This window comes from Benincasa hispida, chromosome 9 (genome assembly GCF_027475165.1).
Source record: "Benincasa hispida cultivar pf3 chromosome 9, pf3_genome.v1.1, whole genome shotgun sequence".
Taxonomy (NCBI): Eukaryota; Viridiplantae; Streptophyta; class Magnoliopsida; order Cucurbitales; family Cucurbitaceae; genus Benincasa; species Benincasa hispida.
This window is the reverse complement of record NC_143486.1, coordinates 81,427,100-81,441,120: the sequence shown is the minus strand read 5'-3', so window position 1 is coordinate 81,441,120 and position 14,021 is coordinate 81,427,100. Positions and strand designations below refer to the sequence as shown.

The window sequence follows — 14,021 nt, the reverse complement described above, 5'->3', positions numbered from 1 at the left end:
GGGGAGAGGTAGGCACGCCAGTTCAAGCTAATTTCTTGGCTGAAATAGTCCGCAAAAGCCTTGGAGAATGAGCTTCACATGGATGCATTCAAACAGGCTGCCTCAAATCTAGAAAACCAATGAGTTTCCTTGTCATGGAAAACTCTTTAGTTTCTTCAAACCATAAATCTACCAGCACTGCCTTTACTGCATTATTCCACAGGATTTGCTGTTTTTTTCTTGAGTTTTGGTCCCACAAAAATCTGCAAGATGTTGTCTCTGAAGATTTTCCCAAAAACCCAACTGATATTGAATAATTTGAGTCACAAAAACCAGCAATTTTGAGCATAGCAACAGTCAAAAAGAAGGTGCTGAAGGTCTTCCCAAATTCCTTTACACAGTGCACATTTATTTGGAGATAAATAATGGGAGGACAGCTTTTTTTGCAAAACATTTGAACAGTTGAGAGATCCAAATAACATTATCCATATGACAATGTTGACTCGCTGGGGGCTTTTAGATTCCCATAACGTCTTTCTTAAAGGTTGATTGATTGGAGAAGCTGTAGAAAAATAGATGACTAGTCATTTGACGGTGAAAGTGCCATTTGCTTCCAAGGACCACGATCGTTTATCAACGCAGTCCTTCACTTTTTTCGTAGCTACGATGCTTAACAAGCCTTGAAATTCTAAAAATCTCCTCATCTTTCCAGAGTCTTCTAAAGGAGATGGACCAAGAGGAAGTTGTATTATCCCAATGGTCCAAGACCGAACCATTGGGGTCGTGTAAGATTTGAAATAAGCCCAAGAATCCAACCAAAAAGCTATTCGGCTGCCATTACCAAGTTTGAACACTGCCAAAGCCTCCACTTTCAGCCACCACCTTGAGATATTGATCCATGGGCTTCGAAGACTACAACTTACTTTACCCGAAGTGTACCAACTAAACATACTCCTACCATGGATACTCTTGACAACTTTACACCAAAGAGAGGGATCATCTCGAATTTGTGAAAGAACTTTGATAGAATCATCTATTCCATGTATAATCTCTTCGTAGATTATTAAAGGCATTATGCAATTTGTGAAGGAAATTGAAAAGGATGCTCTCTCCTCTCTCCTCTCTCTCCTCTCCCTTCTCTTCTCGTCCTCTAATCAGCGGTCAGCATCCTCTCTTCCGTTAATCTTTCTTGCCAAACATTCTACTGTGAAGTATAGAGGTGAAATGTTGTAGCATCAGTGATCATTTCTTCTGTATGTAGAGAGTGAGTAAAGGTTTCTATGTAGAAGATATGAATAAAGGGCAGAAAATACTATTCTCAATGACTATGCCGCAAAGGTTAGATGAAAGCTTGAAAAAGTTACTGAATGGTCCAACGTTTGAATTCTTCTTACTAAAGGAAAAAGTCGATCAAAGTGTCAATCGCCTTTCAAAATTTCGTGCTAACAAAGGGTGGTTCGTGGAGTGGCGGTCTGGCCTTCAACAGGAGGAAGAAAGAACCATCTCCAGAAGTCCGATTGGCAAGAATTCAATGACATGGTTAGCTTTTGTATCAAGGAATCCTTGGCCCCCTGGTTAGTTCAGAGAATATCCAACATTCAACAAAGGATGAAAAGAACTACTTCGCGAAAAAGATTGACAAACAAACTTCAGATAGACCACCTTTAAGTCAGAAAATGAGAAGTTCTATGGTCTCCAAAACCTCTGTTTCAGCACCAGAAAAACAGAGTTCCAAGGCCTCTGTTCTCCTGCCTGATAAACAGAGTATGCAACAACAATGAGTTATCAAGAATTCAGAAATGTTCCAAACAGATTTTAATAATTTATGGGCTGTTTCACCCCTCTTTGAATTCGATAGCTGGTTAGAAATCCGTAAAACACTTAAATTATACTTTCAATCTAATGTTATTATCAACCCAATATTTGCAGAAAACGCACTGGTGGATTTGGATCGAGGTGCAATGGATGGAATAATTGAGAACCCTGGCAAATGGCAGAAGTTTAGCTCCTTCCACTTGAAATTTGAAAAGTAGGACAAATTCATTCATAGTAGGCCATTGTATTCAAAAGGCTACGATGGGTGGCTTTCAATAAAAAATGTTCCTCTCGACTACTGGAACAAACAAACATTTGAAGCTATCGGAACCTATTTCGGAGGCTTGGAGAACATTGCAATTGAAACTTTAAATTTGCTTAATGTCTCAGTGGCCAAAATCCAAGTTAAGGAAAATTTATGTGAATTCATCCCTGCAACGTTAGAAATTACAGACGAAAAGAGGGGCAACATCTTCTTGAACTTTGGTGATATTTTGTCGATCAACCCACCAAGCAAGGTTAGAGGAGATTTATTCATGTTCAATTTTATAAACCCAATTAACATTGTTCATTTAAACCAAGTTATGAAAGATGAGGAAATAATAAGTGATCCATTAAATTCCAAATTCGAGTTTCTCCTTCCATCAAGGTGCAAAACAAAATACTCCAAAAGTCCAGGAATCAATGTAGGGAAAAAGTTTAAGCACACCTCTTAGATCGATCCGAAGTCTAATCGGAAAACTGTTGTTGGTCCAAAAGCCGAAGATCACTTACAAAGTTTGTCTAGTCAAGATCTAGCCAATGTGAATGATAATGAGGATAAGAAGAAAGAGAAACAAAAAAGGACAAAAAGAGCAGAGGTCCGTTGGAAGTCCGAGCCACCTCTAAGTAAACGCCTCGAGTTCCTGCCAATTGAGACTCATTTGGAAACTTTATCACGTAAAATTTCACTCAAAGAAGACCAAAGGTCTCCGTTTTGTGGGAGCACCCAATTTTGTGAGGACATAGAAGCACTATTAAAGAAGAGAGAACTTAAATGAAAGGAATTCAAAAAGATGCAGCCGTTCAGCATCCCCTCATAAAGGCGTCAAAGGGTCATTTCAAAAAATATTGTCAATTGATTTTTCGTATTCTAGGAAGACAAAACAGCATCATTCATTAATGAATCGGATGACTCATGCAATCAGTGGTTACTCCAAGCAAGCATCAGCCTCGATTCTTGAAGTTTCCAACCATCCCGAAAGTGAAGAAATGATTCCAAAAACTCTCATTAATGAAAGCATGGAACCAGGCCTCAATAAACACTCCTTTCTCATTACCAATCAGGAGGAAATTACAAAGCAGCAGGAGTTTGCCTCCCTTCGGCCCCAAGACTGGAAAGTCAGCAAAGCTCACAAGGCACTCAAAGCAACCAAAAAGAAAACATTTGGGCTCAGACCGTACCCTAGACACTTCACCAGGAAGCAAACATCATTTTGCAATCCATGGACGGCCATCACAAATCCAGACCTCATTGAGTTATGTTGTGTAAAAAATCAAGCTCAGTACCCCTACCTTCTTCCAAAAGTTTCTATTTTCAATCATTAAGCAAATCTAATGAGTCTTTCACTCCGTTTGTACGAGGTTCTCATTGCAAGCCAACTTTCTCGTCTAATCAAGATCCTCTAGACTTTGAAGACAAATCGTTGGTAAGACTAAGCAGTGAAGAGCCTAATAGAGAGGAAGTTGATGAAACCAATGCTTTTGAAGACAATCTAAAGGGCATGGACTACTCCTTAAATTTGTTATTTCAGCCAACAGAAGCTCCTCCACAAGTTAGAAGTGAAGTCTTCCCTTTTCCTCCTCTAAATCTGAAGGATAACCCCCAAAATTTGCACTCTATCTTGAATGATTGTGATATTGCCCTAGCCTAATCAAAGGGGCAAGAAGAGTCAAGTGAAAGCCTCATCTCTCGGGTGATATATAATGAAGATAATTTCATGGAATACAAGGGGGCTTGGGGAGTATTCAAAAAGATCGACTCTTAAAAGATTTATGAAGAAGATCAATCTGGATCTAGTTTTGATTCAAGAAACAAAAAGAGATAGTTTTGAAGGAGCATTTATCAAAAGCCTATGGAGTTCAAAAGATGTAGGATCGTCCTTTATGGAAGCTAAAGGAAGATCAGGAGGCTTACTCACAATGTGGGATGAAGGAAAGATTTCTGTAGTTGACACAATCAAAGCTGAATTTTCCATGACAGTCAAGTGTCAGACAATAAGCAAGAAACAGTGCTGAATTACGAACGTATATGGCCCCACATATTATAGAGAAAGAAGAAGACTATGGACAGAATTGTCTTCCCTTGCTGTAGAGCGTAAAGAGCCTTGGTGCATTGGTGGGGATTTTAACAGCATTCGAAGAAGGTTTCCAATGGGAAGAGCAACAAGAGACATGAAAAACTTCAATAAGTTCATTAGAATAAACAACCTAATGGAAATTCGTCTTTCAAACGGCTAATTCACGTGGTCTAGAGAAGGTGAAGTAGTTTCAAAATCACTCATTGATAGATTTTTAGTATCAAACAACTGGGAAGAGGCTTTTGAAAACCCAAGAGTGGTCAGGCAAGCAAGAATCATGTCAGATCATTTTCCCCTCCACTTGGAAGCAAGAGCTTTCGAATGGGGACCTTCTCCCTTCCGCTTCTGCAATAGTTGGTTGAAAATCAAGGAGTGTTGTAGACTAATTGAAAGATCCATAAGCACGGAGGAACAACATCAATGGGCATGTTTTTTACTATCCTCAAAACTGAGAGACTAAAACAACCTTAAAAAAATGGCTAGCTGATTATGAGAAAGAGATGAAGAAGGACGAGGAAAGTCTTGAAATTCAGAGAAGAGATCAATTGGCAGATGATGACCCTCAATCTTGGGAAGTCGATGTAAGAATAGCACTGGAAGCAGATTTACTGGAAGAAAGAAATCTCATTCAAAAAAGTAAACTAAATTGGCTAAATGTGGGGGATGAAAACACTTCTTTCTTTCATCGGTTTCTAGCTGCGAGAAAGAGGAAAAATTCGATAGCAAAGCTATCCAAGGAATCCCAACCAGATCCTACCGTGAAATTGAAGATCTCATTTTGGGGTTTTACTCCCCTCTTTATTCCAAATGTGAAAGGTCTCGACCAATACCTCTTAATCTTGATTGGTCAAGAGTATCAAGCAATAAAAACGAATAGCTTGTGGCAAGATTCACACTCCCACAAATCAGAAAGGTAGTGAGAGAGTTGGAGAAAAACAAGGCACCCGGCCCAGATGGTTTTACACCAAAATTCGTTCTCAAATTTTGGAGTCAACTAAAGCTTAACTTTTCTAAACTGTTTGTTGAATTTTACAGCAATGGAAAGCTCAACTCTTGTGTTAAAGAGAACTTCATATGCTTAATCCAAAAAATGGAAGATGCAGTGCGAGTAAAAGATTTCAGGCCAATCAGTCTCAAACTCTTACATATAAAATAATTGTAGAAGTGCTAGCTGAAAGACTCAAAGGGATCATGCCAAGTAGAATAGCTCCAACTCAAAGTGCTTTCATTGAGGGGAGACAAATCCTTGACACCATTCTCATAGCCAATGAAGTCGTAGAGGAGTATAGATCTAAAAAGAAAAAAGGTTAGATCCTTAAGTTGGACTTAGAAAAAGCATTTGATAGAGTGGATTAGAATCTCCTAGAAAAGGTGCTTTATGGAAGAAAAAAAAAAAAAATTGACCCAAAATGGATTTCATGGGTAATGGGATGCATCTCCAATCCAAAGTTCTCCATTTTCATAAATAGCAAGCCAAGAGGAAGAATCAATGCTACTAGAGGAATTAGACAAGGGTGACCCCCTTTCTCCATTCTTATTCATCTTAATTAGTGAAGTGTTAAATGCCTCAATCACACGATTGCACGAAAAAAGAAGATATGAAGGCTTCACGATGGGAAAAAATAAAATCCATGTCTCTATTCTACAATTTGTGGATGACACTTTAATTTTTTGCAAGTATGAAGATGTAATGCTAGATACTCTTTGGAGTAATCTCGATCTCTTTGAGTGGTGCTCAGGCAAAAAAATCAATTGGGAAAAATCAACTCTTTGCGGCATAAATGTAGATTCTGACAAGCTATTTTCAGTGGCTGCTAGATTCAATTGTAAAATCGAGCAACTCCCTCTTAAATACCTTGCTCTTCCCTTTGGAAGGATACCTAAAAAAGGTGGATTTCTGACAGCCAGTTATTGACAAATTTCAAGGAAGACTAGACAAATGGAGAAGATACAACCTATCTCGTAGAGGAAGGGCGACCCTCTGTAAGTCAGTACTCTCAAATCTTCCTACTTATTATATGTCTTCCTTTTTTATGCCAAGGAAGGAGGTGTCCAGATTGGAAAATTTTTTGAAGAACTTTTTTTGGGAAGGCCATAAAGGGGGAAAATAAACCAGTTAGTCAAGTGGGAGCAGGTTTCTAAGGCCAAGAGGACTAGGGTTAGGAGGTTTAAAAGAAAGAAATTTGGCCCTCTTAGCAAAAATGGGGTGGAGATTTATGAATGAGGACTCCTCCTTTAGTGTAAAGTTGTTAAGAGTATACATGGCAGCAGCCTATTTGGATGGCACACATCTGGAAAGGCAAGTTGTAGTCTTAGAAGCCCATGTATCAACATCTCTAGGTCGTGGCTGAAAGTGGAGAACTTGGCTGTTTTCAAAATTGGAAATGGTTGCAGAATAGCCTTCTGGTTGGATGCTTGGTTCGACAATACTCCTTTTAAATTCAGGTTCCCTAGCTTGTTCAATCAGCTCTCCAACCTAATGGGTCGGTGTCGAATCATTGGGATAATAATACATCTTCTTGGTCCATCTCATTTAGAAGAATGCTGAAAGAGGAAGAAATCTCATATTTTCAAATTTTGTTAAGCTTAGTTGTACCAAAAGAAGTGAAGGATTGCATCGACAAACGCTCATGGTCATTGGAAACTAACGGCTTTTTCACTGTCAAATCCCTAGTCACTCATTTACGCAAGGCCCCTCCAATCGATAAAACTTTAAGACATGCACTTTGGAAGTCTAAAAGCCCGCGGCGAGTAAATATTGTCTTATGGATAATGGTTTTTGGAACTATAAACTGCTCAAGTATGTTGCAAAAGAAGTTGTCCTCCCATTATCTATCCCCTAGTAGATGGGCTCTATGTAAAGGGAATTAGGAAGACCTCCAACATCTTTTTTATTGCGTTTATGCTCAAAATGGTTGGTTTTCACTTCTTAAGACATTCAACATAAGCTGGGTTTTTGGGGAAGCCTTTAGAGAAAATGTGTGCAATTGTTAGTAGGTCCAATTCTTAAGAAAAACAAACAAATTTTGTAGGTCAATGCAGTTAAGGCAGTGCTGGCAGATTTGCGGTTTGAATGGAATCAAAGAGTCTTCCAAGATAAGGAAACTCCTTGGTTCAGAAGATTTGAAGCAGCTTGGGTAAATGCTTCTTTGTGGAGTTATCTCTCTAAAGCCTTTGCAGATTATTCTTGCGAAGAAATCAGCTTGAACCGGCAAACCTTCCTTTTTCCAAAGCCTTGAATTCACCATCTTGAAGGAAGTTCGGCAAGCTGTGTTGTTTTATTGTTCATAGCCTGTCTTGTTTTTAATTTTTAGTCGTGAACTATTCTATTGTCCTATCTCTTCTTTTTGTCACAAGTTTGTTTAAGGGTCAGGAGTGAGTTTTGCTTAGTCCATATTGTTTGACAGATTCCCTTTGTATTGTACTAAAAGGTTTTCTTTGTTTTGTTTTAAAACCTTGTAATTTTGTCCTCTTAAATGTCTTCGTAAATGATGAGAGTGCTAGGGGGGTGTTAACCTAGTTGAGATGTCCTGGTTTAAACATTGCTCAAATTCAAAAGAGAGTGCATTAGTTGAGATGTCCTGGTGCATCTACTGATCCAATTCGTATCCTTGTATTTTGAGCATTAGTCTCACATCATTATCTTAATGAATAAAGAGACTCGTCCTTTTCAAAAAAAAAAAACCAGAGAGGAATCCCCATTCATAAAGCGCCAGCCCCATTTGGCTAGAAGGGCCAGATTCCTTTCTTTTAAACCTCCCAAACCAAGCCCTCCATCCTTTTGGGCCTTAGAAACCAACTCCCATTTAGCTAAGTGATTAATCTTTCCTCCTTTATGACCTACCTTCCCAGAAGAAGTTCTTCATCATATTCTCCAACTTAGATAGCACATTTCCTGGCATCAAAAAGGAAGACAAATAGTAAGTAGGAAGATTTGAAAGTACCGACTTACAAAGGGTTGCTCTTCCTCCACGAGAAAGGTTGTATCTTCTCCATTTGTCAAGCTTGCCTTGTATTTTATCAATAATCGGCTGCCAAAAATCCATCTTTTTTGGGTACCCTCCCAAGGGTAGGCCAAGGTTGTATCTTCCTTACAAAGGGTTGCTCTTCCTCCACGAGAGAAGTTGTATCTTCTCCATTTGTCCAGCTTGCCTTGTATTTTATCAATAATCGGCTGCCAAAAATCCATCTTTTTTGGGTACCCTCCCCCTAGGGTAGGCCAGGGTACATAGAAGGGAGATGTTCAACTTTACAGTTTAATCTCGCAGCCAATGAAAACAGCTTGTCATTTTCAACATATAGGGCATATTTCTCCCAATTAATTTTTTGGCTGGAGTACCATTCAAAAAGATCCAATTTTTCTAAGATTATCTAACATTTCATCTTCATATTTGCAAAAAATTAAAGTGTCATCCAAATTGTAGGATGGAGACGTGGATATTTTCTTTTCCCACCATAAAGCCTTCATATTTCCTCTTTTCATGCAGTCTTGTAATTAAAGCATTAAGCACTTCACTTACTAAAAGGAATAAGAAAGGATAAAGAGATCCCCTTGCCTAATTCCTCTAGTTGCTATAATTCTTCCTCTTGGTCTTCCATTTATGAAAATGGAGAACTTTGGATTCGAGATACATCCCTTATCCAAGAGATCCATTTAAGATCGATTTTTTTTTTTTTTTTTGTGAAGCATCTTCTCAAGGAATTCCCAATCTACTCTATCAAATGTTTTTCCTAAGTCAAGCTTTAGAATCCACCCTTTTTTCTTTTTAGATCTGTAGTTTTCCATTGCTTCATTGGCTATGAGGATGGGGTCAAGAATTTGTCTCCCCTCAATGAATGCACTTTGAGTTGGGGCTATTATGCTTGGCATGATCCCTTTCACTCTTTCGGCAAGCACTTTTACTACTATTTTATATACAAGAGTGGTTAGGCTAATAGGTCTAAAGTTTTTTACCAACACTGCATCCTCCTTTTGAATTAGGAATATGAAATTCTCTTTAACACACAAGTTTAACTTCCCATTGCGGTAAAATTCATCAAATAAAGCTATCCTTCAACTGATCCCAAAATTTGAGTTGGGGATCTAGAATATAATATATCAACTTATGTACCATGCATCATGGGGGGACTTGTCCTAATGTTTGTGACTTTGTATTCTTTTGAGCCTGAAATATTTATGGAAAATGAGGTTTCATCAAAATTCTTAGTTTGATGATGCAATATTTAGATTAATCGAAATTAGATGCGGCTGCTGTGGAGGGTGTTTTTAAGAAGTCTCTAAAACACTACACCTCCTCCCCCCCCCCCCCCACGCTCTCTCCTCTCTCCTCCTTCCCCCAACAACTCGATGGTTTCTTTCCATTTTTCTAGCATACAGTTATCATATTTGCAAAATAGAAGAGTGTCATCTACAAATTGGAGGATGGGTATATGAATGTTCTCCTTTCCTATCACAAAACATTCATACAAACCATTCCCATAGAGCTTGTCTAGAAGAGCACCCAACACTTCACCTTGCCTAATTCCCCTAGAAGCAAGAATTCATCCTTGTGGTCTTCCATTAATAAACATTGAAATCTGGGATTTTTTTACACTCCATAATCCAAGAATCCAACGTGGATCAAATCTTTTAGAAAACATTACTTTTTCTAAAAATCCCCAATCAACACAGTCAAAAGCTTTTTCTAGATCAAACTTGAGAATCCTCTTTTCCCCTTTGCACGGTATTCTTCCACCACCTCATTAGCAATTAACATCAGATCTAGTATTTGTCTGCCCTCAATAAAAGCATTTTAAGTTGGGCCAATTATAGTGTGCATAACTTTTTTCAGCCTTTCCACAAGGACCTTAGCAACTACCTTATAAGTTAAAGTAGTAAGGTTGATTGGTCTAAAATCCTTTACGAGAGTTGCATCCTCTTTCTTTTGAATTAAGCATATGCAGTTTTCTTGGATACATGCATTTAATCTTCCATTCTCATAAAAATCATCAAATAACTCTATGAAATTTTCCTTAACCAAATACCAAAACTTGGTAAGAAACTCCACCATGAAACCATCTGGACTCGGGGCTTTACACTTGCCAAGTGACTTTAAAGCCAAACAAATTTCTGCTTCTGAAAAGCGGGCAATAAGCGAGGCATTTTGAGTTGGGTTAACACATGACCAATCTAAGAATAACAGAATATATCTGGTTCTAGGAATGCTACATAAAGTATCATAAAAACCCAAAATAAGGTTTTCAATATCGCGAAACGATTTAGTTGGCACCCCTTGATCGTTTGTCAATTCTGTAATTAAATTTTTCCTTTTCCTTGCTGCCAAAAAACGGTGAAAGAAGCTTGAGTTTTCATCTCCCAACTTCAGCCAATTTAATTTGCTTTTCTGAATTAAATTCCTTTCTTCCAATTTGTATAGATTCATCAAATCAGCTTTCAATGCTGTAATGAAATCAGTCTCAATTGAGTTCAACCCTATAGTTTCCGCTTCCTTTAACAATTCTTCTTTTCTTTTTTGCATCTCCTGGAAATCAGCAAACCAGCCCTTTATTGCAATTTTCACCTTTCTCAATTTTGCAATAATGACAAAACCAAACTATCCATTCATACAACTACTTCTCCATGAGTCTTCAATAATTCTGATGCAATCCTTATTCAACAGCCAACTATTGCAAAATCTGAAAGGAGAAGGGCCCCAAACAAATGATCCTGCTTCCAGCACCAAAGGGAAATGATCTGAAAAAATACGAACCTGACGAGCAACTCTTGTCTTGTCAAAAAGATCATCCCACTCTTTATTAATAAAGAAACGATCTATCAGTGATTTAGAGGTTGAGCTTCCATTCCTGGACCAAGTGTACCTTCCATTTGATAAGGGAATTTCCAACAAGTTGGTTGATTCTAAAAATTTATTAAACTGCCGCATCCCTTTGGTAGTTCTTCCAAAAGGGAACCGCTCATCTGCCCATCTGGTGATATTAAACACCACCACCCACTCCCTATACACCATGCCTCTGTGCAATAGTCCAAAAGGGAAATTAATTCAGGCCATAGGTACCTCCTTCCTTTGTAATCATTTGGCCCATATACATTTGTAATCCAGCAGATTTTCTTGCAAATTGTAGTACATTTGTCCGAATGGGAGTAACCTCCTTTGAGTGTTTTAGTGACCTCTACCTTGCTCTTATCCCATATAGACAAAATTCCTCCATATTTTCCAAAGGATTCAACATATTCCCATCCTATCTCTTTAGAACTCCATAGAGATTTAATAAAGACTACATCAAACTCCGCTTTCTTGGACTCTTGGATTAAAACTAGATTCGGATTATGTTTTCTAAGAAAGCTTTTGAGAGCTATTCATTTATTCAAGTCTTTAACTCCCCTCGTATTCCAGGACACAATGAACATTATAATTTGTTAATAAAACACTGCAGGTATCAATATGAAGGAAGAATCTTCAAGCCAAGGTTACTCCACATTCTTCGCAATGGAGATCAAGTGAGCTGGTATTTCTGATGGATGTAATGGGGAAAAACAGGAAGAATTTTGCTCAACAGCATTCAATTCAACTTCATTCATAAACAAAGTATGTAGATTCATGCCGCTTATATCTTCTTGCACTCTGTCCTCATGAACAATACCAATCTCTAAGCCATCAATATCTTCATTGCTAACATTGATTGGAGAATCAATGTCTGATTCGCATTTCCTTGTTTTAGGGGAGTCCGGAGGAGAACAAGGTGTACCTCTCAAGAAATTAATTTTCCAGTTAGGAATGGTGAAATTAGAATGATTAAACTGTTTCGAAAGAGGAGAGGTGCTATCTGACCTTTTAGAAGAAGAGGGTGCTTGAACACTTGTGCAACAAACCTCTAATAAATCAGGATTATTTTCTGTTGAGTTAGGTCTACGAGGACTAGTCCTCTTGTCCGACTGAGGAGCCAATTGGTCTTGAAACTCTGAGATTGCAGCTCTCCAACAAATCCAGATTAACTATTGTTGTCCAAGAGTTGATGAAGGAAGTTTGCTTTCTGGCAAAATGTTTGGAAAAGGCTTCCAAAGACTGGAATGCTTCGACCGAGAAGCAGGAGAAGCAGAGAGCTTTCTAGACTTACAACTTGAAGTTGGTTTCCTACTGTCTGAAGTGAAAGGAGATCTGCTCGAGGTCCCTACATTTTGAGAATTTCTAAGAGAATTGCCTTGTGACTCTTCATGTATCAATTTCTCATTATTATTGCTGGTGAGTGTCGAAGGCTACCTAATATAGTAGGAATTGGGGTAGTTTAGTAAATTCAAGATTAGTTACCCTATCCCACATGTAATTCTCTATAAATATAGAATCTCTCTCTTGTATTGATTAGATTTTGATAATTAGTAAAAACTTTAGCTCCAAGATTCTTCCAAGATTTCTCCAGGACTCTTCAATCTTCACCAATCAGTATCAAAGCGCCTACGCAAAAGGGCCTGATGGTGATCAAGAACACCAACAAGCTTCCCCACCTCCATCCTCAAGGTGTGGAAGCATCCTCTTTCTCCTCTCAATCTGTCAACCAGCGATTAACTCTTTTAGAGATTTCTCGAGGAAAGTTCAACATGAAATTGCTTGAAGTTCAAGCCAATATGGCTAGAATTATCACCACATATTTGCACATCCACCAAGCTGTAGAAAATCTTACTCAAAAAGTGAGAAAGATTTCAAATGTTGCAGCTCCAAATAATACAATTCCTATTCAAGAACAACACCATAACCTTCTGCGCAATCAAGAACAACACGACAATACAATCCGCAACCAAGAATGTGGGAATTTTCATCAAGATTTTCATGGGTGTGATCAAATAGCCAAGAAATTCAATAGCAACTTCAAGATTTTCAGCAAAAGCAAGAAAATAACCAACAAGTTTTACCAAGAAACCAAGAAAATAACCAACAAGTTCTTCCAAGAAATCAAGAACCAGCCAGAAAATTTCAAGGAGGTTTAAACAGAGTAGTTTTAATGCCTAATCCTATTCCATACCTTCTTCAAATCCCAAATTATCCACAAATAAGACCAATGTCCTAACATTTGATGTGTTTAGATTATGACTCATCCAAAGAAGAAGAATACGATAGTCCTCAGCCCATTTATCCTCCAAGATTTCAACCTCATTATCATGTCGAAAATCCTTTATTCCAAAGGCAAATTCCTCTCATTCGACCGCAAAGATGTGTTAACCAAGATTATTTTCAAGATTGGCAAGATCAACCATCTTGGAGGCAAGAAACCGATTACAAAATGAAAATCAATATTCCAACATACAATGGGAAGATGAACATTGAGGTCTTTTCAGATTGGTAAAAAATGTGGAAAATTTCTTCAATTACTTGAGAAACCCTGAGAGCAATAAAGTTAAACTGGTTTCTTTGAAACTAAAGAGTGAGGCATCGGCTTGGTGGGATCAAATCCAAGGCAACCAACGTGCTTATGGAAAAAATACCTATAACTAGCTAGCCAAAAATGTTCTTTTCTTTGCTTAGAGATATTGTCTTGGTCGATGGGTACTCGCACACCTACAACCCTTGGAGTCTCGATGAACTTGATGGAAATTTTATGGTTTGGCCATACTCCCTTGTACAAGTTTATTTTATTTCTTAATTGTTTCATTTTGTTTCTCTTCTTTCTCGAGGACGAGTTTTTTCTGGGAGGGATAGAATATGATGTAGTAGGAATTGGGGAAGTTTAGTAAATTCAAGATTAGTTACCCTATCCCACATTTAATTCTCTATAAATAAAGAATCCCTCTCTTGTATTGATTAGATTTTGATAATTAATAAAAACTTCAGCTCCAAGATTCTTCCAAGATTGCTCCAAGACTCTTTAGTCTTCACCATTGCCATTATCTGCAAATAG

General features: G+C 38.1%; 1 protein-coding gene across 1 annotated transcript in view; it reads right to left on the bottom strand.

Annotated features, from left to right (window-relative positions):
* LOC120085557 (DNAJ heat shock N-terminal domain-containing protein) overlaps nt 1-14,021 on the bottom strand; it is a 57,807-nt gene that overhangs the window by 21,076 nt on the left and 22,710 nt on the right. The window lies entirely within an intron of this gene.